General features: G+C 36.8%; 1 long non-coding RNA gene across 1 annotated transcript; it reads right to left on the minus strand.

The window, feature by feature from the left end:
* Positions 1 to 22042: 22042 nt before the first annotated feature.
* LOC149815409 (uncharacterized) lies at positions 22043 to 22826 on the minus strand. The gene is made up of 2 exons (XR_016427833.1): positions 22727 to 22826; positions 22043 to 22583 (listed from the first exon to the last, which is right to left on the minus strand). It is a non-coding gene; the product is annotated as an uncharacterized LOC149815409 (long non-coding RNA).
* Positions 22827 to 25941: the final 3115 nt, after the last annotated feature.

Genomic DNA, 25941 nt, shown 5'->3' on the forward strand with positions numbered 1-25941 from the left:
AATACAAAACATAAACTTGAGCATCCATATTATTATTAAAGCATTGAAATTTTTATTAAATCATGCTTTTAACATAAACTTGAGCATATGTGAATAGGAATATCTCATTCATTTTTATGCTTTGATTAACACATATGCATGTACATGGCTAATGCAATACAAAACATAAACTTGAGCATCCATATTATTGAAACAGCAATATCATCACAATATGTTCAAACTTATAGTTACGACTAATACTTGAAACATAACATGGTACTTTGCATATTGGACCATTCGGTCCATCAAATGGCACTTGGCTCCCTTTGAGCAACATAATTAATTATGAGCTTTAACATTCATGCTATTAAAAAAAATACATCATACACTATATAAATCAGACATGAATAAGCAAACACAATATGCATTCAAATCCTACATAAAATTTTATGAAACATAGATAATTGTGCATGAATCGGGGTTGGACCCTTATACCGACTCTAAATTGTAAAACTCTCAACTTTGTTTGACTGTTACAGAGTTTGCAAAAAAAATCTCAATCAGTGAACATAGTTGAAATTTTCATAGAATCTAGAAAATGTTGTCAGCTTTTCGTAGGCGCAAACCGTTTGTAAAAATTCTTTCGTATGAGAAAGTTATGAATGTTTTACTGAAGGTCTATCAGATTGTGTTCCCACTGTTGTCGAACCGGACTCAGACCATGAAAATAAATAAAAAATTTATAGAAGTTAAAAAATTCTATTAGATTTCTAATGCAATAAACTGCTTGTCAAATCTCTTCCAGATGAGAGTGTTATGAGCAATTTACTGGCTGAATGTCTGACCGAAAAATTGTAATTTCGGGTCTATGCATTCGGGTGGGCCCAAACCGGGTCACCCGAATCCGTACACCCATAATTTTTTTGATAAAATTTAATTAAAAAATACAATAAAACTACACATCTAGGTTTGATATAATATTCTTGAGACAAATCCTATTTGTCCTTAGCATTATTTCCTCAATAATTAATTTGAAAAAATACATAATTAAAGGAATAAATCATGGAATTTATGTGCAAATAAAATTTAAAAAAAAAACTATAAAAATCACAGAATACTTCTATGCATATATTCTACTAACTACCAAAATAAAATCACATGGGTTCATACACGAAATTCATGATATTCTCTAATTTACCAAAATCTTTTCTAAAAAACCTGATTTGACTAAAATTGTGATATCTCAAGATTTCAACCATAAAAATTCATAAAAAAATTACAAAATATCTACAACGCCATATACTACCAATCTAAATTGATACTTGCACAAAAATCATAGCATATTCTATAAAATTTCAAATTTTACAGATTTCTTTTCTGAGAAATCCTTTTTTGAGTAAATCATATTTTCAAAGAGAGTTTTCCTTCAGAAAACCCTTATTTTTCTATAGTTTGATAATCCTAGGCCAAACCCATGTATGTAAGGGTTTGTTTAGGATCTATGGATATGAAAAACCCATGGAATCCGTACCACGAATTCTATTTTTCAAGTAGAGTATAAATAACCTACTTTTTGTCAGATTTTTCGTTCTTTCATGCACCAGCACGTTGTTTCGCATGATCCGCCACTTTCAAGCACACCACGGCCTGATGTAGAACCTCCTTAGGCCTTCCTCAAACATGTGAAGCTCTTTCCCTTGTTGGAACAAGGGAGAAACACCAATGGTGTTGAGAGAGGAAAGAAGGAAGCGAGGGTTTTGAGAGTGAGCTTGAAAGACAATCATAAAGGGGAAAAATAGAGGGGTTATGAGCCCATCATCTATTTTTATAAGCTCTTGAATTAAGTCAAGGGCTAGGGCTAACCTTAGCTCTTGATCTAATCTTGAGTAAGTTTCTAAATCTCAATCTTTTTACTTTCGTTTTTCTTTTCTTTTTTATTCATATTTCTACCTTTGTCTTGCTATTTTATTTCTAATAAGCTTAGTTTAAGTATTATATTATGTATCTTATAAAGTATACTATATATTATATAATACACAGCCTATAGGGAAAGGGTTGGTCGACCCCCATGGTTGACCCCCCTTTCCAAAAGTGAAAACCTAATTCAAGTTGATTAAGTTGTTTTTTTTTCTTTCCTTATACCTATGTTTCTAATATATATATATATATATATATATATATATATATATATATATATATATATATATATATATATATATATATATATATATATATATTGTCCAGCCAACTCCAATTGGAACTGGACGTCCCCTTCCTTAGAAGCTTATTGAGTGAAAAAAAACTTTGACTTTAGGTATAAGTTCTATTATTTTGGTAAGTTTTTTTTTATAAAAAGTCTTTTTTTTGTGTGTGTGTGTTATAGCTTAATATACATGTCATGTATTATGTATATATAGTACCTATTATATGTATAATAAATTATTGCTATAGGGCTGGTCGACCCCTCTATAGGAGCTAACTTTCCAATTTTATTTCCAAGAACTAGTAACTTGCTTGCTTGGCAAGCAAGTTGACCTTTCAAAGTCTTATGCCATTTTTATTTTTGTTTCCTTAAGAAGCTAAGAAGTAATATGTTCTAAATATTGGTTTGTATAGCAATAAAATTTTCAACATGTAGGGTAAAAAACATATATAGGCTTCTAATTCAAAATGTCAAACAAGTTTCATGACCATGACGGACTCTTGGTTTGATGAATCAAAGTTGCAGCCAATATATATTTCTATCATAACCAAAGTGACTGATTTTTTTTTTTGAACCATATCAAGCACGTCCCATATTGAGGCAGGTAGGACTCGTTCTCAAGAGAATCACGGAACTAACCCATGGATGGTCAGATCCGTGACCCACTTAGCTCATATATTTGCAGGAAACAGAACCAATCAGACATGGAATAATAGCGTATATTAAATATATACATTTTGATATATTTTCTGCCTATCATCTAAAGATAGGTTCATTAAAACCGATCAGGCCTCGTTTCAATGGAGACTGGTTTCAATCTCTCAGTGCAGTAGTGCTACTACACTTAACACACACACAACATTTAATGCATATGTCAGTTATCTCTCTCTTTATATATATATATATATATATACACACACAAAACCCATTGATCAATCCTGACCCAGTCAAGGGCGAATCTGAACCATTCTTTGGATCAAAGTAGCCACTTTTTTTTCTATTTTCCCTTCTTTCCTTTTTCCTTTGTATTGCTATTCTTTCTTCATATTTCCGCCAGCCTCATCAAATTTGAGATGGACATCCATTCCCTTTGGGTGGCCTATCTATTGTCGGGCAACCATTGGCTTTTGAGTCTCAAGTTTAATTTTTGGTAAGTTTTTATTTAACTTTGTTTTTAAAGCTTATTCTTTTGGTTTTATCATTTTAAACTTTAAATTAGGAGGCCACATAGGATGGGAGGGCCCACCTATGGACTCCTACCATTTTATAAATTCTAGTTGATTTTTGAAATCCATTCTATGAAATTCTAACTTAATTATATTCAAATTCATTTTAAATCCAAATAATTTTTTTCCTAAATTAACTTGTAATTCACTTGAAATGCTTATACATGTAACTTAATTAAATTCAAGCCTAATAAAAAAAATTTAATATATTCTAAAAGTTCTAAATATTTAGTTCATTTATTTAAATTAATTCCACTAACGCTAACTCTAAAATTTACAAAAAATATGATTCAAAATTCCAAATTCACCTTAAATTATACTTAAATTCTAAATGTCATTTAAGCCTAAATTAACTTTGAATTTTAATTAAATTTAAATTCAAATCTTTACAAATTCAAATATAAATGCCCATTTATGTAAATTTTTTATATTTCTTAGGGTTAATTTGAATTCTTCAGAAATAATTTCTGAAAAAATTGAAACTTAATGGGGTCGATGAAACCCAAGGGCGTTTAGGGGTTATTTTTTACAAATTATTAATATTTTCTAAACCCTATAGCATTGTCATGATAAAAATTTTCTTCTAAAAATATCATTTTCTCAATAATTCATTTTGAAAACGATTCAAACCTGAGCCAGCAGGCTCTGTTGTCGTATTGACTATTTGATTCCCTTTTAGTTTCATACATCAGGTTTCAAACTTGAATTAATATTTATTTAAGTCTTATTTTAGATTTGAATCAAAATCAAATCTAATTAAATTGTTCAATATATATTTATTAAATCTGAATTCAGATTTCAATCCGATCCGAATTCAAATTTCCAAATCGAAATTTGAATTGATAAAATTTCAGAAATTGCAATAGAAATTCAATAAGACTTTAAATCCTGACTAATACTGAAACTCAAACTAAATTCTATTTTAAGTTCAGCTTAAATCCGATTAAAAATTAAAATCGTGATTTAGAATAAATTCTCAACTAGAAATTTATTTTGAATCCCAATTAATACTTGAATTATAACTATTTTTTTACTTAGTTTTGAATAATTTTTTAGCAATAATTCAATGTTATTTCTTGAAAAACATCAAAAATTTATAGGTTTTACAGGCGAGGTGGAAACCCAGCCTCTTAAGATAACTGTGAATTTGGACCCTATCTTGTAAGATTAACCAAGTCAGGATGCGAGAATGGGTAGGGCCCTTAGCCCAAAGCACACCCACAGGGAACCAATCGACCCCCCGAGGCAACAATGATCTGTACAACTTGTTAGTGCAGAACCTACCATTTTGGTATAGCATCCATTGCAACCACTGAGAATTAAAAACAACATTCCCAATATGGTCTCTGAGAATTGATATTGCGGTCAGCCACATGCGACACAGGTGAGAGATCACTGACCCCCGTTTACCCGATCTAAGCATAAGTAAGTCTGGATCACCATATTTAGCGTGGAGCAACCGAGCGCAAGGAGAATTTGGGCGGTTAGCGGACCAACAAAACTTGGTGACGAGAGCAATACTCCTTGGTCTGGGCGCGAAAATCTTTGAGCCAGCCATATGCTTGGGGAGACCATCGTGTGCCAACCGACCAAATGACGCTTGCCCTGAAGGTGGAATCCGGACCAAAGAAAGTCTACCAGAAGACTAGAGATCTATTTTTCCACACCTGCGGGCATCATGAACATGGACATAAAAAATTCAGGGATGGTTGAAAGAACATGTCTAAGGAAAGTAAGGCACCCAGCAATAGAGAGATAAGAGGCCTACCATGAGAGTAGCTTGTTCTGCATTTTTTGGATCGTAGGAGCCCATGCGGTAGAGGATAGAGGTTTCACTTGGAGAGGGAGGCCTAAGTATGTCATGTGCAACTCAGAGATGGAACAATTAAAGATCCGCTGGAGCGCATCAAGAATATTGGAGTCAACATTGAACATATAAAGAGAGCATTTGTTGTCATTAAGGGAGAGCCCAGACAGAGAAAGAAATAGTTGTAGGATAAGCTTAAATCTAAGCATATGTTGCACGGTAGCATGACAAAAAATAATCATATCATCGGCATAAGTAAGAATGTGGGCATTGAAGTGAGGAACATGAATGGGTTCGATCAGAAACTTACCAGTGGCCCGTTTAAGCAACACCACGAAACCCTCAGCAACGATGTTGAACAACAGCGGCGATAGAGGGCAACCTTGACGTAAGCCATGCCCGAGATTGAATTGATCACCTGTACGGCCGTTAATCTTAATCGTGGCATGAGCATTAGTAACCAGTTCCTTGACTCAATTGGAGAAATGATGACCAATACCAAAGTTGGATAACATGTGGAATAAGATCTGCCAGTGCACGGAGTCAAAAGCTATATGAAAATCCAGCTTAAGAGAGAAATAAGGCTGACCACTAGAGTGAAGAGAGCGAATAATTTCAGTTGCCAGAATGAAGGAGTGTTGAAGCCGTTTATTAGGAATAAAAGCAAAATGCGAGTCCGGGAAAATATTGGCAATGATGGCTCTCAGCCAATTAGCCAACACCTTGGCAACGATACGGTATAGAGCACACATAATCGAAATTGGGCGAAACCTGTTGATATCCATGGAAGCATCCTGCTTCAGAATTAAGGAAATAATAGCCACATGAGTTTGAATGGGCAATCTAGAGTTGCGGTAGAACTCATCAAACAAATTACAAATATTAGATTTGACACAAGACCAGAAAAGCTGAAAGAAATCCACGTGAAACCCGTCATAGCCTGAGGCTTTCCACCCAGATAGACCTTTGATGATGCTAAAATTCTCATCTTCAGAAAACTTGATTTGCATTGTTCTAGAAAGACCAGGGATTAATGGACCCAATAAAAGCAATGCCGATGACTCCCCCCCCCCCCCCTCGCGGCAAGCGAAACCGAATAAAAGTCCTTAAAATACTGTGTAACGGCAGATTGAACATGAGGAGAATGGTAGATAATCCCTCCAATGAAAATAGATGAAATGGCATTCCGCCTACGCCAATGGGAGGCATAGAGTGAAAGAATTTCGTGTTATCATCACCGGCCGCAAGCCATTTGACCCTAGTTCTTTGCTTCCAACGAATTTTCTCCTTTACTCTCCAATTTTTCAAAAGAGAAGTTAACTCAATGTGTGTGGGGGGGGGGGGGAGAGAGAGAGAGAGCAACCACATCAGATGGTTGAAAAACTATTGAAAATTAAACAAAATGTTTGACTATTTTCTGGCGACTCACCAGCTGGGCTGCTACTGTTCATGCTAGATAGTACAACTTTAGCTATTTTCCCGTCAATGGATAGCTGGAAAATACAAAAAAAAAACTTATTTTGTTGTTCTCTACCATCCATCAGCTAAAAAATTATTGAGTAGAGCAGCTAAAGAAACTAAATTATTTATCAGCCACCTACTAGCTGCAAGAAAATTGTTTAAAACAGCTTTGGACTATCGCCAACTAGAATATGGGCAGTGATTTTAAAGACCGGTGGTTGATGGTGGTCACCCCCACAAACTAAGTTGTCATGTGAAAATCCTAGAGAAAGGGGTAATATTAAAATTTTCAAAACTAAGTTTAACTTATGCAAATGGCCAATCAAACCTAGTTTGAGAGGGTTAGCCATATGCATGCCTACAGCCTAGTTTTTTTTACTAAGTTTTTAGGTGTCATCCAAATGCTCACCATGAGACTAAATAAGCTTAGCCTATAGAGAGAGATGGGAAATGTGATGGAACACTGTTAGTGTCCTGCTGCACCTGATCACTCACCATTTGTAAAACTGTGGTGCACAATAGCAGATGGTGGGTGATCAGGTACAGCAGCACAAATGTGATTTCAAATCGGGGTGGGGGAAGTAGTACAAACGCCTGTCGAGCTGCCACATATAGTGGAACAAGGATACTAGCATATTGCCAAGAATACATTAGAATTTTGCCACTCTCTCGTCCACAGAATCTTAGACAATACAAGTGCATGTCTTTAAATACCCCACTTGTTTTTTTTTTAAGAAAAATAATTCAATCAATTCAGCAAATAAAAGTTACAATAGGATTGACATTATCAAAAGATAAGAGAAAATGTTCACACCGATTCGGCTTTTTAATGGCAATTCTTTGTCATAACTCCCACAATGCAGCTTTGGCAATCACCTTACAAGGCAAATGAGATTTCAAATGTCTCTTTTTGTTCCTTCGCATCCAAACAGTCCTCTAAATAATGCGCACACAACATCTCCACGTAAATAATATCTTGTTGTTTTTTTATTTAATAAAACAACCAATAAGCACTTCTCTAAGCTCAATATTACCTTTCCATAGGTGGTTAGGTAGCTTCCAACTATTTTTGAAGCATTTTTTGACATAATCACACCTCTAAAAAAGATGGCTTGAAGTTTTCTCCTCCTTACCTCAAAGAGCACGTTGACTAGGAAGATAAAAGACATAATCACACCTCCAAACACTCTTTGATAATAATACCCCACTTGTTTTGTACCTAACTAAAACCCTAACCCATTTTATACAACATGATTGGCAAAGATTTTATATTAATTATGCCATACTTTGTGCTTGGAATGATACAACTACTTCCCATCTTGAATGCAGAAACACAGTCAAGATTTTAAGGACCCGTTTATTTAATTCTCATGGAAGGAAAGGGTTTTTAATGGAAGAAGGTAGGAACTTCTAGAAAAAACTGCCAGTTCAGCCTTATCATTAGAATGTTTTCAAATGGGCAAGGGAGGTACAAAAGGATTTGCACATGAAGAATAATAGGTCCACTTGTGTTAGTACGACACTTTTTTAGCATGATGATTTGATATTTATTTCACTTATGGTAGGAAAGATAGAAAAGGATTTCATCCTTTGACACAAGATGGGTTTCATTCTATGTTGATAAGTGGCAGCTAGTATCGGTCCATACAAAGATGAAAATGTTGACCAATTCTAGCCATTGATTGACCGATCAGAATTTAATATACACTATAAGAAAATAGGTTATTAGCGACGAAATTTAGCGACAGAATAATTTTGTCGCTAGTTAGCGATGAATTAACGAGTGAAACACATCCGTCGCTATAATCAATGAAATTTACGAAAATAGCGACAGAATATATCCCGTCGCAAAATCCGTCGCTAATTAGCGACGTATTTTATGAGGGAATATTTTGTTGTCATGGATGCACCATTTAGCGACGTCGTTTGCAACAGAAAATCTTCTGTCGCTAATTAGCGACGGAATTGGCGACAGAATATATTTTGTCGCCATTTACGTGTTTTGATTTACGGCGGCTTAGCAATGGAATTAATCTGTCGCTAATTGTCGTATAACCCTAATCTCAACCCTCTTTTTCTTTTCTTATTTCACTGCTCCCGCCCGCCGCCCTCTCCCTCCCGCTGCCCTATCCATCCCGTCGGCCTCTCTCTGGCCCCCACCGTCCACCGTTCGTTGGTTGCTGATCTCCGTCAGACTTCTGCCGCTGCCCGGAGATAGGTAATTTTTGAAATTCCGGTAGGGGGTCGACCCCCAGCGTTTTTCGGTAGGGGATCGACCCCATGTTGTTCCGGCAGGGGGTCGACCCCTGCGGTTTCCGGCAGGGGGTCGACCCCCTGTTGTTCCGGCAAGGGGTCGACCCCTTGCTGTTCCGGCAGGGGGTCGAACCCCTGCTGTTCTGGCAGGGGGTCAACCCCCTGCGTTTCGGTAGGTCATTGGGTACTGGGCTTCTCAAGGCTTATGCAAGATGTTTTCATTTGCCTCATTTTTTTTGTGGTGACTTCATTTTAAAATAGTGTTTTTTGCAGATTTCTCAATGAAACTCGCTTGTGCTCAGCCACCCGTGGTAAGTAAGTGACAAAAACAATGTAAATCGGGTAAATACCCGTGGTGAGTAAGTGATGCAAGTGCATCACATGTTATTTAATTTATTAGATGTAACACTTTATTGTTCACACACTCACTTAGTTGTTGATATCTAGGGTTGCTTTGTTGGAGTTCGGAGATTATGTTGAGCATGATTTTAATGTATGAATATAGAAGTGTTCTTATTTTTGGAGTACGGATTCCATGCTAGACATGGTAGTAGTTAGTGGAATATTGAAGTATGTTTGTTGCAGGTACATGTTTGACATTTGTTTGATATGAATGATTACGATGTATTGCAATGTTTGATGTAATTGTATTCATGCTTGCATGTAGTTACTTTCAATTTGATTATGGCTTCCATGTGAAATTGTATAATAAAAGCATGTTTCAAATGAATGTATCGTGTCATTAATAGTTTGCACATGAAAATATAAGTTATTAATGCATGCATCATAATTCTTGTTATTGTATGACATCATATATTGCATGATAAATTTGATATTTTCTTCATCATAGCATTTTTATGGTTCTCTTTTAACTTATTAGGTTATTATTCATAACATCATACAAAAATGACTGCAAACCATGAATATATGTACCATAGGATAGTGGACAATGAGTTATCGCATGAATATATGGATGGTGTTGAAAGTTTTATTGAATTTGCAACGGCAAGTGTCAGTACAGTGGATCCCACAGGTCGGATTAAGTGTCCCTGCAAGATTTGTAAGAATAATCAATTTGTAGAACCTCATGGCATTAGACATCACCTATACAAGAAGGGTTTTGTAAGTGATTATCAAAACTGGATGTTTCATGGAGAAGAATTTAGAAACAATTTTGATGCATGGGTGAATGTGGTGCACGATAATCCATATATGGATTTGATATTTGATATTTGATGCCGCAAGAACAAAACTGGGTTCTGCTATAAGTTCTAGTGATGTAAGAACTGTCATAGATGAAGAATCATCAAACAATGCAGCTAGTAGATTTTATGATTTACTTAGAGATGTTGATGAGCCACTTTGGAATGGTTGCGAGAGTCACATTATCTTGTCTGCAGTTTTTCAACTAATGAATTTGAAGTCCGATTATAATTTGAGTCAATCATGTTTTGACCGTTTGTGCATGATTGTGAAGAGTATGTTGCCTAAAGATGAGAAATTGCAACAAAATTTCTATCGTGCGAAAGTTATGGTCAACGCTTTAGGTATGGGGTATGAAAAGATTGATGCTTGTCCAAATCATTGCATGTTGTATTTCAAGGATCGGGAAAACAACATATCATGCCCGTCATGTGGGCATCATCGGTTCAAGTCAAAGACAAGAGGCAATGGTAGCACGAGATCAAAGGAAGTTTCATACAGGTCGCTCTGCTACTTTCCTATCACTCCAAGATTGCAACGATTGTATATGTCTTCAAGGACAATTAAACACATGAGATGGCATGCAAATAAAGTTCGACACGATGAAAACAAGATCACGTATCCTGTTGACGCTAAAGCTTGGAAGCACTTTGATCGTACTTATCAGAACTTCGCAATGGAAGTGCGAAATGTTAGACTCGGTCTATGTACAGATGGATTTAATTCATTTGGGGGTAGATCAACTCTATACTCATGTTGGGCAGTATTTGTAACTCTGTACAACCTTCCACCAAGTTTGTGTATGAAACATCCAAATCTTTTCTAGTCTTTGTTGATCCCTGGTCCGACCTCACCTGGCCAAAATCTTGATGTATATTTAAGGTCATTGATTGATGAACTAAAAGTATTGTGGGATGACGGTGTTACCACGTATGATGCCCACAAAAAACAAAATTTCAATATGAAGGTCGTTGTTCTATGGACAATCAGTGACTTCCCTGCATATGGTATGCTATCTGGTTGGAGCACACATGGAAGGTTGACATGTCAGTATTGCATGAAGGATTCTGAAGCTTTTAGATTGACGCATGGAAGGAAGCCTTGCTGGTTTGAGTGCCATCGTCGATTTCTACCCAGCGACCATCCGTTCCGACGACAAAAGAATGTGTTTAGAGCAGGCACAACTGAAATAGAAGGTTTATCCACAAGATTGTCTGGCATAGAGATTCTAAGAAGATTGTGATACTTTCCAGATATATTAACAGATGCCCGCAGTCCAACACCCTTCTGTGGATTTGAGAAGGATCACAATTGGACAAAGAAATCTATTTTTTGGGAACTACCATATTGGTCGACCCTATTGATACGATATAATTTGGATGTGATGCATGTGGAGAAAAATGTGTTTGATAATGTGTTCAATACAATAATGAATGTTAAAGGGAAAATGAAGGATAATCCGAAGGCCCGTATGGATTTAAAAGTAATATGTAAAAGACCAGAATTGGAACTCAAAGAGTATAATGGCAAAGTACTGAAACCTAAGGCAAAGTACGTGCTTGGACCTGATCAAATAAAGCATGTATGTCAATGGTTGAGACAATTGAGATTTCCAGATGGATATGTCTCTAACATTGCTCGGGCTGTGAAGATTGATGATGGATAGTTATATGGGTTGAAGAACCATGATTGTCATGTGATTATGTAACGATTGATACCCCTAGCATTCCATGATATGTTAGACAAACCTATATGGAGGGTATTGTCTGAGTTGAGTGGATTTTTTAGAACATTGTGCGCATCGGAAGTCGTAGTATCTGATGTAAATAATCTCGAAGACTCTGTCATCACCACTGTTTGTCTGATAGAAAAGAATTTTCTGCTATCATTTTTCGATGTTATGGAACATTTGATTATACATTTGCCATATGAACTAAGGGTTGGTGGCCCTGTGCAATATTGATGGATGTACCCATTTGAAAGGTATATATTTTTTTATATTTGTCTCTTTAATGGCAGATATTTTAAATTTGAAATGTATATTTTTGCCAGATGCATGTTTGACCTCAAACAAAAGGTTCGTAATAATGCAAGAGTAGAAGGCTCTATTTGTGAGGCGTACACTTTAGAAGCGATTTCAAATTTCTCATCTTTGTACTTTGAACCTCACATTTCAACACATTACACATGCCCACCTCGTAACGATGATGGAGAACAAGTAACTGTAGCTGACAAACTATCGATATTTCAACCACTTGGGCATGCATTTGGTAGTTGCCGATCATGGCTCTTGACAGATCGAGCGCAAGACGCAACACACATCTATATTCTTTTTAATTGCTCAGCGATTGACCCATGCATCGAGTAAATATATGTAGATGCAACACAATTATAAATTCTTTTATGTTCTATACGTGCATACATGGTTCGATAATATAAGTATTTGTGGTTTGCAGACGATTTGATCTGGAGTTGCGAAGAGAAGTTTCACATCTCACTGATGCAGAAGTACAAAAAGAATGTGAAACTAAGTTTGTGGAGTGGTTGAAACAGTTGGTAAGGACGCTAACATAAATTTTGTACTTGTAAACAACACTAAGTTACTTAATTGGTCGTGATCACAATCATTGTTTATGTTTGTGCATAGGTCCGCCATGGTGATGTTAAAGATCAAGAAATATGTGATTTAGAAAATGGTCTGACCAAAGTTGTGCAATGCTACAATGGGTACATTGTAAATGGTTATTGATTCTATACAAAAGATTATGGTATAAACAAATCAACGATGAATAGTGGCGTGTGTGTCAAGGGTAGCAGCTACGGTAAAAATGAACATGATTACTACGGTGTTATAGAGGAAATAATGGAGTTGACTTAGGCATAAATAATAGGGTAACTTTATTCAAGTGTCATTGGTTTGATCCAACTGCAACAAGACTCGACAAAGCTTCAAGCATTGTGGAGCTGAATCATAAATCAAGGTTTGGAATATATGAACCATTCATATTAGCCTCACAAGCTCAACAGGTTTATTATACTTCATATCCGAGTATAAAAAAGTCAGATAGAAATGAATGGTGGGCAGTTTGCAAGGTGAAGTCCAAACTATACCCTGAGTATGATCAATTATAGGAAGACAAGTTAGCTGAAGATAGTGATTACTATCAATCAGATGATATCTATGACTTCTCTTATGGTAACAATGTTGCACATGATATGCATGTCATATCTCAATTGTCCGATGACACATGCATGGAAGAATGTGATCCAAATGATATACCAAGTGGATGGGTAAACAATGAAGAAGAAGAAGAAGAAGAATATGAAAGTCAAACAAGTGACGAAGAAGAATTCTCAAGCTAGTGAGCAAAATCTTGTAGTACAAACCTCTATTTGAATGTATTCCAATACTTGATGTGAATTATTTGAATTATTTGAATATATTGTAATACTTGATGCGAATGAATGAGTTGTATTACAATACTTGATGTGAATGATTTGAATGTATTGTAATACTTGATGTGAATGAATGAGTTGTATTGCAATACTTGATGTGAATGATTTGAATTATTTGAATGTATTGTAATACTTGATGCGAATGATTTGAATGCATTGCAATACTTGATGTAAATGACTTGAATGTAATGTAATACTTGATGTGAATGACTTGAATGTATTGTAATACTTGATGTGAATGATTTGAATTATTTGAATGTATTGCAATACTTGATGTGAATGATTTGAATGCATTGCAATACTTGATGTGAATGATTTGAATGTATTGTAATACTTGATGTGAATGACTTGAATGTATTGTAATACTTGATGTGAATGATTTGAATTATTTGAATGTATTGTAATACTTGATACGAATGATTTGAATGTATTGTAATACTTGATGTGAATGACTTGAATGTTTTGCAATACTTGATGTGAATGACTTAAATGTATTATAATACTTGATGTGATATACTTGAATGTATTGTAATACTTGATGCGAATGAATGGGTTGTATTGTACTTGATGTGAATGATTTGAATGTATTGTAATACTTGATGTGAATTATTTGAATGTATTGTATGACATTTGTTATTTGTTATAATATAGTCCGTGGAGGTTACAATGGTCGTTCATCCAGTAGTAGTCAGGCTCAACCTTCATCTTCACTGGCTCCTGTGATAGGTATATCATTTAACTAATTGGATGCTTGATTAGTTGAAATGCGCATTCTGAGAATTTTTAACATATTTTTTTACAGATGATGTTTCGCTTGTACACGACCCACCTACACCAGTTGATCACACAAGTCAGGAGCCAACACAGGATGCAGGGTCTTCTCAGTCTGGCACAAGAAGACTAATTCAAATAGTGTATATCGATAATCAATCGTAAGTATTTCATTTTCAATTATTGCATATCTTATAAATATTTTATATTGATATTTACTTGTATCAATTCATATACACAGTAAATATCAATATAGTACGCGAGATTTGGGCCTCAAGAAGTAGTACGCAAGATTTGGAATTCACTTCTTCAACATCTACCAGGACCAGTCGCTCAATGGAAAGAGTATCCAAAAGAGGTGATAGACAGATTGTGGTCCTCATTCACAGTATACAGTTGTTTGTCATAGTTAATGTGTTTCATATTTTTTTTTTATAATCATGTCTACTAACTTTTTGAAAATATATATAGGCTTCAAATCGCTTCGCGACTACGATGGAGGAACATGATGCAAGGAAGGTGTGGCAGAGGGTGGCTGCCAATCGATTTGCAGACATGCTACACAATATGAAGACTACAACAAAAAAAGCATCTAGCCGAATAGATGATCCACTACAATGGAAGGGCCATGGCCCTATTGCTATCAGGAGAGATTATTGGGATGGATTGTGCGACAAGTGGGCGAGGGATGCATTTTCAAATCGCTCTGCGAAGGCTGCATAAAATTGAGCGAAAATGTCCGAAGCCTATCTACACACAGGAGGATCTAAGACTTTTGAGAACCACTTGAAGAAAATGCTAACTCATCAATATATAATATTAATTTTATAAGTATTGTTGCAAACTTGTTTACTAAATATTTTATCATTTAACTTCGCAGGAAGCATAAAAAGGAGGCATTGTACCATATAAGGATGTATTTGTTGAAACACATAAATGGAAGGCCACGGGAGACTTTGTATCAAAGAAGGCGAGAACGACAACGGTATGTATTTATTCTATTAATAATCATTACAACATGCAAGTTATCATAATGTTATCATTAATTATTAAATGCATACTTTAAACATTATTTTGTAGGAGGCATATGAGCAACAGATGGTAGAGCGATATGGCGATGACGCTACTCAGCATCCATCATTTGATCTTGCAGCATGGGTGACTGCAACAGGTGAACCCAAAAAGGGTCGTGTGTTTGGGTTTGGGAGTAATATGAACACTTCACCTGTTATTGTTTCTTCCAGTTACGGCTCACAGACTTCTTCCGTCGACATAAGCTTCAAGCAGCATCATATTCTTTCCGATGATGATGTGCACCAGATAGTTAAGGACACAATGTGTGACTACTTCCATGAAACTGTTGCCGACGTTCTCTGAGCTGAGTTCAACAGTTTTTTGCTGAACAGGAGAACTTCGATTGCAGGTCCCTCTCAGGTATGAAAGTTTCATGCAATATATTGCATGTCATTAGATTTCATGTAACTTTGATTGCCTTAACATATTCAATTTTTTTTACTGCCTTAGAGCACATATGAGCATGTTAGAATCATATATAGAGTTTTTCTGACTTTCTTAGAACACATATGAGCATGCTAGAGTCACATATACAGCTTTTTGCCTGCCTTAGAGCATATATAAGCACGGTAGAATCACATATAGAGTTTTTCTGACTACCTTAGAACACATATGAGCATGCTATAATCACATATTCAGTTTTTTGACTGCCTTAGAACACATATGAGCATGATCGAATCACATATATAGCTTTTTTCCTGCCTTAGAGCACATATGAGCATAGTACAATCACATATAGAGTTTTTTGCCTGCCTTAGAGCACATATGAGCATGCTATAATCGCATATAAAGTTTTTTGCCTGCCTTAGAGCACATATGAGCATGATAGAATCACATGTAAAGTTTTTTTGACTGCCTTAGAACACATATGAGCATGCTATAATCACATATTTAGTTTTTTTACTACCTTAGAACACATATGAGCATGTTATAATCACATATTCAGTTTTTTGACTGCCTTAAAACACATATGAGCATGCTAGAATCACATATAGAGTTTTTTTACTGCCTTAGAACACATATCATTCATGATAGAATCACATATAAAGTTTTTTGTTTTGCCTGCATTAGAGCACATATGAGAATGATAGAATCACATATAGAGTTTTTCTGCTTGCCTTAGAACACATATGAGCATGCTATAATCACATATTTAATTTTTTGACTGCCTTAGAACACATATGAGCATGATCGAATCACATATATAGCTTTTTGTCTGCCTTATAGCACATATGAGCATGGTAGAATCACATATAGAGTTTTTCTGACTGCTTTAGAACACATATGAGCATGATATAATCACATATAGACTTTTTTTACTGCCTTAGATCACATATCATTCATGATAGAATTACATATAGAGTTTTTTGTCTGCCTTAGAGCACATATGAGCATGATAGAATCACATATAGTGTTTTTTTACTGCCTTAGAACACATATGAGCATATGATAGAATCACATATAGTGTATAATTTATTTCAATATATTTTTTTTATCAATACTGACTGTTCTTTTCTTGTGTAGGTTGCTAGCGATAATTAGCATAGCGGAGCTGAAGGGACAGATCAAGGCAATGAACAAGAAGATGCACAAAATCTTGGCGATGATTAGATTAATGTGTTGAATTTGTTCTATTTTTTTTTGTTTCGAAAATGTAATTGTTGAATTGTAAATAATTAAACTTGTTAATTTTAAAGTGGAACGATTAATTGTTTTAGTTTCCTTTTATATGAAATTTTATGTGTACTTTGTTTTTTATTTACAGGAAATATAAATTGTAGAGTTCTTGATATTTAATTTTCAAATAAATGTTTTTATTTTTTTTTCTTGTTTGCGACGGATTAGCGACAGACATATTCGTCGCTGTACATATAATTTAGCAACGGCCTAGCGACAACTGTAAATCTGTCGCCAAGCTGAGGTCGTCGTTTAGTACCGACGGAATCCGTCGTTCGTTATTTTGTCACCAATTAGTGTCGAAAAATTCGCTACGTAAGCTATCCATCGCTATAGCGACGGATTAGCGACGGGATGAGGTCGTCGCTAATCCACTGTTTTCTTGTAGTGGTAGGATAAAACACATCCTATGTCAAATAAGGACGGGTATACAAGAAAAGGGATACTAGGTCCGCAATTTTCTATGAAAAGTGCATGAAACAAACACTACAAGAAAACACGACATTACCAACCATAAAATATAAATTATCATCATCAATAGTACATTAGTCCCATCGAATTTATTTTTAGATACACGATAATATATAAATATCATTCAAAATAGTAATATAAACGATAGTAAAAGGCAGACGATGCGGGTGACGATATTTATCGTCGTTTTTGCTATTGGATATCGTATAAATATCATCGGCAATAACCTGTTTTCTTGTAGTGAATGGACCCATAACATGCTTGAAATAATTTTGAGATTTGCTAACTCATATAGATTTACCATCTTCAAGGCAAAACAATCGAGGAGTCTCAAGGCTCTACCTTGATGATCAAGAGCAAGCTCTGAGCAGTTTTTGACCCTCCATATTATACAAAGTGGTCATTCATGGGATATACTTGTGCCGCCAAACAAAGCAACATGAAGGTACAGTCACTCGTGATGTAGAACTTCCCTCGCTTCTGCCTCACTGGATGCATTGCTAGATTTCCAGCCACCATTCTATGCTGCAATCTAAGCATCAAATGTGGACTACACTGTTTGTCAAGATCTTCTATCACTAGATGTGTTTGTATTGAGAACAAGTCAACAGAGAGGGCTTATATGTACCAACAAGCACGTGTAGCTTGTTCCCCTGACCCAAAATAAATTGTCTATGGGCAAGCTATCTATGCCTGCCACTACCATTGACCATATCAACAAAACCTTTCCATCTTAGAGGTATAGCTTTTTCTGGTTGTATCCTGAAAAGCATGCAGGTGGGTTTGAGAAAGCTAGAATAGCATATTTACCACATTTTGTTGAGAAATCTGAAGATGGGACTACTTGTGTGATGCTGAAACAGCATTGGCATTGCATCAAGGGGCCGGTCCCATTGTAACAAATTAACCTTATCTTGATGTGAATTGGCAGAACAGTCTTTAGTTTGCTGGCTGACTGCCATATTGTCATCGTTGGACAAATGGAAGATAAGTGATGGACCAACACATGTGGATCACGCGCAGCTGTCCAAGGAAAAATAGACAGATGGGGGGACCAACATTGGCCAGTGGAAGGAAATTCAACAAAGATTTTTAGTTGGTGGTGCTTCGGTTTACAGATTTTATCTTATCTTTGGATGGTCAAGCCCGCAAGGGCTCTGCCATCTGGAGGGGGCTACTTGTGAATGTCGAGTTAACCAGACGTCATGAGTTTGAAACCCACAGGAGGGAATCCTTTGCCACAAGGTCGAAGCTGGGTTTACTCACGGATAAACAGAGAGACCTCAAGAGTTTTATCAACCGGAGGTCAGCCAATATGCAGTCGGTGATGAGGTTTTTCCTTTGGCCTAACAAAAAAAAAATGAATGATCAGCTTCATGTTCTTTGATCTTACCATGTGTCTGCGAACTGTTGACATGATGAAGACAGTTTGAACTTACCATGCGTACGTGATTCCACGCAAAACAAAAAAATTGCAGTGTTGGATCACGTTTGGCCTAATGTGAATTCATGTATTCACTACTAGGTAAAACATTAAACCTTCTATTCTTCCCAAGCATTATATAATGCAAAATTTTGTCTCTAGAAGTATCCGTCGATCTTAAGATGAAGCTGTCTCAAAGTGTGAGCGTAGTGGTTTATTCCAGTGTAGTGAGAGGCGTACGCTTCAGAGGAGAGGCGTGCGCCTCAGAAGTGAGGCGCACGCTCAAGGTACTGAGGCGTTATAGTGAGGCGTTTCAGGCTTGAAACGCACGCTTCTCTCATGTGAAGCGCACGCCTCACGTCAAAACGCGCTTCGCTTCTAAAGCGACGCATCATGGCACCCTTTCTTCATTTGTGTAGTCCCCACAAACCGCCGCTTTTCCGCCAAAATCCATCGCCGGAAAACCACCAGACCCAGGATGATCATGGTGGCAGACTTCTACCACATGATGACAGTGGTTGTTCCACTCTATGTGGCGATGATCCTGGCCTATGGTTCGGTGAAGTGGTGGAGGATCTTCTCGCCGAACCAGTGCTCCGGCATCAACCGGTTCGCCGCCCTCTTCGTCGTCCCCCTTCTCTCCTTCCACTTCATCGCCACCAACGACCCCTACTCCATGAACCTCCGCTTCGTCCTTGCCGACACCCTCCAGAAGCTCATTGTCCTTGTCGTCGTCTTCCTCTGGTGCAGGGCGAGCGGGAGGGCCTCCCTCGAGTGGGCCATCACCCGTCCGAGTTCTCTTCGGGAATCGACGATGGTGGTCATCTGGAAAGTTCTGGTTCTGGCGAAATTGGGGACGAGAGGGTCAGCATTGAGATTCTTTGCGTGGTGCGAGCGGTGCTCAAGAAGATTAAGAGGAGGGTTTTGGTGGGGGACAAGGTTCTGGTTGGTGGGATTGATTGGGTTGATAGGAGAGGGATGATCGAGAACGTATTCGAGAGGAAATCCGTGATTATCGACCCTCCAGTGTCAAATTTGGATCATTTGCTTGTTCTTTTCTCTATGGAGCAGCCCAAGCTGGAGCCCTTCACGCTTACAAGGTTCTTGGTGGAGGCGGAATCTACAGGGATTCCAGTCACCTTAGCATTGAACAAATCAGAACTCGTCAATGAAGAGGTTAATTTTGTTTTCGTCTTCCTATTAGCATAGAATGAACATGGTTTTATGTTTATTTCCCTCTTTTTCAAATTCATGCACTAGTCCTTTAAAACTTTCATTATGATGTTTTAGTTCAATTAGTAAGTATTTAAATAGAATGGTGAATGATCAGCGTAGAGCTTATTGGATATTTATGCATTGGTTTTCTATCTTCCTCCTTTTCCTTTTTTATGCATTTGTTTAATTTGTAAGGGCTTGAATAGAATTGATCGATTTTTCAATCAAAAACCACTGAATGAATTTTTGAACATGCTTCTATGTTTTTGATCATCTATTGCTTAGCTTCACATTTCTGGCCTTCTTTATATTTGTTTGGAGTGAGATCTGTCGCATGAATCCTGAGTAGTTGGTTTGTTCATGCAAGCTCAAGAATTGTTGGTGAGATGACTTCCAATTCAACTTTATTATGTGGTAGCTCTAAACTACATCAACTATGTTTAACCTATATTTTCGGTTCAACTGAGTTCTATGATAGCTTTAAACATCTTAAACTATGTTTAATCTATATTGTGATTTTATTTTCTTATGATTTTGTACTAAAATAACTAAAAGCAAATTAGTAGTTCTTATTTAAAATTTTCATTATTTTATTAATATTATATATTTTATTATTTTGATCATGAAGCTTACGCCTCGCTTCATAACATGCTCAACGCCTCGCTTCGCCTCATCACATTTAACAACCTTGGTTTATTCTCGAATAAGCGCAGCCTACTGCTGCAATAATTTCTTCAACAAAAATACTCTAATTCTTTCCATTATAAGTAATTAGACCATTACTGGTGTTAAATTAACGTCAGTAAAAGTCTGCCTAGCGCCAGTAGTTTTGTCAGAAAAAGTATCATCGGTAATACATTTAACGTGAGAAGAAAAACTTACTCTGACACTATTTTATCACAAAAAAAAAACAACTTTTTCTGGTGCTATTTTAGGGTCAATAAAAGAGGTTTTACTGGGGCACTTGTAGCGTCAGTAGAAACCCCTAATAGAATTCTTCCTTCCATAAAAGGCTCTCCTCAGCTGCACTCGTGTTCTCAAAGCCTTTCAGCAGTTAAGGTTGCACCAAGTGGCTAAATTCCCAGTGATAATGCGACTTGACTTGCTTATGCAAGGTCAACCTGCATGCTTGAGCCCACCAGATCCTCTCTCTCTCTCTCTCTCTCTCTCTCTCTCTCTCTCTCTCTCTCTCTCTCTCTCTCTCTCTCTCTCTCTCAAGCTAGTTGAGCTCTACTATTGCCCCATGTGGCGAAAAGCCGACATCCATGTGTCAGATGTTCTCATAGATGTGAACTCTTGGGAAAGATCAACCTGTTAAGGAAAGGAGAGGAACTACAAGGTTTTTTCATTTTGAAAGAAGTGTAAAAAGGGCCTACATTTTGTAAAGGCTCATAAAAAACGATTTTCCCATGTGTGTGTGCATGCGCATATGATTGTAGGGATGTTAATGGATCAGGTTTTGGTTGGGTATTCATCTAACTAGAACCCCCATTAAATCAGGTTTTCTGAGCCCTTACCATTCTAATCATCTAAATAATTAAACCTGAATGCAGATCCAAGCCCATCTGAAGAACTAAAAGATTGGATTGTGTTGGGAATTTGTGAAACCCGAGTTCGACTAGACTTTTTTATAATCAATTCCAAAATTAGTTCTAGACACGTCCAAGATGTTTAAAACCCCGATTCCGAAGCTGCCTGTGGCACGTGGCATGGGTTCAGAATTAGCAAGCCCACACATTTTCACAACTGCATGCAAATATATCATGCATAAGAAAACCTTCATGATCATCGATGAACAACAAGAATTTATGTCCATTGTCTTCCTTTAACCATCATGGATGGACTAAGTCTTGCTTTTATAAATAAATTTGTAAAAAAAAAAATCATCTTTCTTTAATAATTACAAAAAATGGGACGATCTGGCCCCGGTCTGATGGAATATAGAGGCACCCATCGGTTAGTTGGTCTCGCAACCCAACTGCTGGCGGAAACCGCAACACACCACTGATTCAAGGCTCCCAAACAGAGCCTACAACACAAAAAATAGAAATGGCAAAACCAAGAAGCTCGAAATCCCAGAGAAAACTGACCAAATGGCCTAGACTCGGATCACATCAAATAAGTGTATCAACAACAAATATATGCACTCAAGAATCAAAACAAGTTTGAATCTAAGAGGTGCCAAACTGCAGGCTCTAGATATCCACTAGCCACCAAGGGTCCAGTCATTACCATCATTAATGGAAGCACTTTTAGCTATCTGCAGCTCCAAATTCCGTGACTTCAGAAGACAGACCAATTCAACTCCTGTTTTGGCCTCAAGTCAGGTCTGCGTTACACGATTGTGGCTCCACCTAATTGTATCTTTTGTCATGAAAGGAACAAAATTTCTAAATTTCATCAACCATCGCATTCAGCAGTGTACCATTTCAGTTAAATTATTGATCTGTTAGAACTAGAAAAATAATCACTCAAAGAGTCACGCTCTAATGCAGTTACAATATTACCTTTATGATGAATACAGACAAATGTCGAAAAAAGATCAGCAGAACAGCTTTATGGATGTGTACATAAAAAAAAATCCGCTATACCTCCCCTAATGCCTTCATGATGTCTCTCTGCAAGTATGGATGGGCAAACGATTATGAAAAAAAAACATAATTAATAAGTAAACAAAGTAGCACCATCAAAAGCAAAAACGTAATCAAGGCACCAAAGTTATGTGATAGACCTAAATCAGTGAATCTTGACATAAAGACCCAGTGCTGTGGATTTAATATTGGTGATGCAAAATGTTACTCAAACGACTGTAAACACCTCTCTGTCTTAATCCAATCAGGCCATTGAACAAACTGAGTGATATAGACATGGCAGTGGCATTGGTCTTGAACTATAAATGACCGTACAATTGCCAAGTCATAGACGACCGACATTTTCAAGGTCAGTCACCAATTCCAAAAGGGAACGACCAGACGACTTGACATAAAGACCCAGTGGTATGGATTCAATATTGGTGATGAAAAAAGTTACTCAAATGGCTGTAAATACTTCTTGTCTTAATCGAATCAGGCCAATAATCGAACTGAGTGAGTTAGACATGGGGGTGATGTTGGTCTTGAATCACTAGTGACTTTCTATCAAGCCATAGACCACCGACCTTTTTCTAGGTCAGTCTCCAATTCCAAAAAGGAAAATACTTACCTCAATGGTACCGTCTGGCTATTGCACTGTAACGAGCAATGACACGACCATCTTTCCCAACTAAGAATTTGGTGAAGTTCCACTTAATTCTACTCCCCATGAATCCAGCCTTACTAGCTTTTAGAAACTGGTATATAGGAGCTGTTTTAGGGCCATTTACGCACACCTGCAAAAAGAATCAAACTTTATCCAAGAGTTGGTTGTTTATCATTACTAGGATGCAACAACCAAAATCCAGATGGATCTGGTAAAAATAGAGAATTTTTGGTCAAGACAACTGAGCTGGAAAAGTGAGAGATGTTGGTTTTAAACTTAAAGTCACCCATGACACTGATCCCATTAGCACCACAGGTTCAGGGCTCCCATCCCAGGGTCAAGGTCCTTAGTCTGTCATTTTCACTTCAGTACAGCAAATTAAATGAAAAAAAAATATATGTATATAATGAATAATTCCAGTTTATTTTCTGCAACATTATTGCATATGTTTTCCACTCAAGATCATGTCAGTTAGAATATTCCAGAGTACATGACTTATAATTGAGGTAGTTCAACATGTATCATTGATAAATATCATCTGGATATTTGAACTGAAACGAGTTTTGCCTCACAAGATAAGCATGAAGGGCCATAATTTTGATGTCACTACAGGAAAAAATTGATGGAAGGGAGGACTCCGATTTTTTTGCATAAAATTTTGGCTCCAATTAATACTAACCTGATGAGAAGATATATTCAGAACATTGATGATAGCAGAAGCACTGATCAGTGGAAAAATGTAAGCACCACGGCAATGACATATTAGGAAAAGTGGATGGAAACAAGAACATAAAGCCTGATAACAATAGTAATGTACAAGAAAGGCCCGAGGAGCCAGTAACAAATCATAGGCACCCAGGAGTACATGGACAACATTGTCAGCCTGAAGTCAGCACATTGTATCTTTTACAGTAATAAACACACTAAACACAAAAAATATTTTTTTTTCCTTTGGCTGTCTACGTGCATACACATGCATGTATGTAGATTTTGAAGATCCCAACAGTATCATTTGATTCTACAAGGATATTAATCTAGAACCTAACCATCAAAAAAGCAATCATGTTCTAAAATTAAAAAAGGAGAAAAAACAAACACAGCAAGAAGTGTTCCAAATATGCATTCTCACACATGTTGGCCATGATCAACTTATCAATGAAATGAATCAAAAAAGGTGAAGAAAACAACAATAACAATCACGCTTTCATTAGCAGCAACCATCATATAGCTTTAAAAAATATAACAAGGAAAACTTAAATAACTATAATAAGAGACTCAAGCAATATATGGAAGAAAAGAATTCACGAAATCCAACAAAAAAAAGCTGCAACTGCAATAAAAATTATAAATTATAAATAAAACATTGTGTGAAGGAGCACAGATCCACCAAATAAATTACACGTCTTATATTCAGCTTGATTTAAAATAAGCCTTCATAGATTTGGAACTTATAGATCTAATGAACGAAAGGGAGACCCTTTTGTTAATAACCATCAGTCGAATAACATATTACACAAGCATACTCTAGAGGTTAAAGGTAAAGGAGATGATCCTTCAAGAAAATAGCAATCATTTACATGTTTCACAATCCTGAAGCTTTTCACATTTATAGGAGAATTGATAGATCATCATCTTTGGAGGTGAATTTTGTCATATCCAATAGTAGAACTATTACAAAGACAAGTTACTACTTTTCTCTAGTAATAATAAATTTTGTTTTGTAGTACAGAATCTCCTCTCTTGATGTTAAGAACAGCAGTTTCAAAAGATGGGGATTGCAACTTCTTCAGTGGTGAAAAATATAGCAACAAGCAGAGTTTAGTGGAACATTATTGTAGAATATGACCAAAACCACATTGGGAAACACATGCTTCTGTCTGTACTGATGTCCAAGACCTATCATAGTGGAATTTCATGTTAGAAAGAACCAGTTAAAGCAGCAATAGGAAAAGAAGAGTAACGACAAAGCTGGAAAAAGCAGCACAGTGAAAAAAGGTACATCAGGCAGAAGAGCAGGGAAGAAAGGAAACATAAACTGTGAGGACTTGCACAGATATATCTGGGAAACATATAAGCATTCCTACATAAGTAATACCCTACTTTTGCCCACAAGGGTTCCGCTCATCTGGTAGGGGCGACTTGTGATTGTCACCAAGTTGACAGGATGACACAAGTTTGAAACCAGAGCCGTACCTGTGTTTTATGGGGGCTGAGGCGGAGGGAAAAAATGGACCCCCTATTAATAGTAGGAGTTTGGACAGCGCCTCCGAATTTTTTTTAAAGAATCAAAATAACAATAAAATGGGTCCCTAAAATTTTTATGGGGAGCTCGGGCCTTAAAAATGGGCCCCTAAATTTTTTTTTGGGCCCAGGGGCCCTAAGGCCCAAGCCTCATTGGCCTCTTTACAGGTCCGGCTCTGTTTGAAACCCATAGGTAGCGTCCCTTGCCACAAGGACGAAGCAGGGCATACTCCCCAGTAGGGAT

This window comes from Nuphar pumila, chromosome 15 (genome assembly GCF_984573655.1).
Source record: "Nuphar pumila chromosome 15, dmNupPumi1.hap1.1, whole genome shotgun sequence".
Classification (NCBI taxonomy): Eukaryota; Viridiplantae; Streptophyta; class Magnoliopsida; order Nymphaeales; family Nymphaeaceae; genus Nuphar; species Nuphar pumila.